Raw genomic sequence first — 1,033 nt, 5'->3', positions numbered from 1 at the left:
GCTTAAGTTCCTCAAAATCAGCACTAGTGGGTGCAGCTACACCTCCCTGTTGAGGATATGATTGCTTTTGAGCATACTGTTGTGGTTGCTAGAATCCAGGTGGATTGAACTATTTACTCACACCTTGCTGATATGGTGGCTGAATAGCATTCTGATTATTACCCCAGCTGAAATTTGGATGAGTTCTGTTATTAGGATGATAAGTAGCTGGCACAGGCTGCTGTTGTCGCTGATAATTGTTCACATAGTGAACAAATTCGTTAACAAGAGAACACTGATCAGTAGCATGAGAACCTGCACAAAGCTCACATACCATAGCTATTTGATTGACTCAATAGGTAGCTAGAGAATCGACATTCATAGACAACACTTGGAGCTGCGCTGCAATAGAGGTGGCGGCATCGACTTCCAGAATACCTGCTACCTTCCCAGGCATCATCCTTTGAGTTGGGTTTTGATGCTCATTTGCAGCCATAGTCTCAATAAGATTATAAGCCTCAGTATAGCTTTTGGCCCACAAGGCGCCTCCAGCTGCTGCATCGAGCATGGGCCGAGATTGGGCCCCTAAACCATTATAGAAACCAGTGATCACCATCCAGTCGGGCATTCCATGATGTGGACATTTTCTCAACATTTCCTTGTAGCATTCCCAAGCTTCGCACATAGATTTTGTAGGTTGCTGCGCAAACTGAGTAAGAGCACTCCTCATAGCAGCAGTCTTGGCCATTGGATAAAACTTCACCAGAAACTTTTGCGCAAGATCTTGCCAAGTAGTGATGGACCCAGCTGGTTCAGAATGTAACCAGTCCTTAGCTTTATCCCTCAGTGAGAATGGGAAAAGCCTCAGCTTGATAGCCTCATCAGTCACACCATTATATTTGAAGGTACTGCAGATCTCGACAAAATTCCTTATGTGCATGTTAGGGTCTTCAGTCGCAGCTCCTCCGAAAGAAACAGAGTTCTGCACCATCTGAATAGTGCCCTGCTTGATTTCAAAGGTGTTAGCTTGGATAGCCGGATGAAGAATGCTTGA

At 44.9% G+C, this 1,033-nt stretch overlaps 1 non-coding gene across 1 annotated transcript; it reads left to right on the top strand.

Annotated features, from left to right (window-relative positions):
- The first annotated feature begins 605 nt into the window (after positions 1-605).
- On the top strand, positions 606-712 carry LOC141669708 (small nucleolar RNA R71). Its single transcript, XR_012553975.1, has one exon. It is a non-coding gene; the product is annotated as a small nucleolar RNA R71 (small nucleolar RNA).
- The last annotated feature ends 321 nt before the right edge of the window (positions 713-1,033 follow it).

The sequence above is a fragment of the Apium graveolens genome, chromosome 6 (assembly GCF_009905375.1).
Source record: "Apium graveolens cultivar Ventura chromosome 6, ASM990537v1, whole genome shotgun sequence".
Lineage (NCBI taxonomy): Eukaryota > Viridiplantae > Streptophyta > Magnoliopsida > Apiales > Apiaceae > Apium > Apium graveolens.
This window is presented reverse-complemented; position numbering and strand designations above follow the sequence as displayed.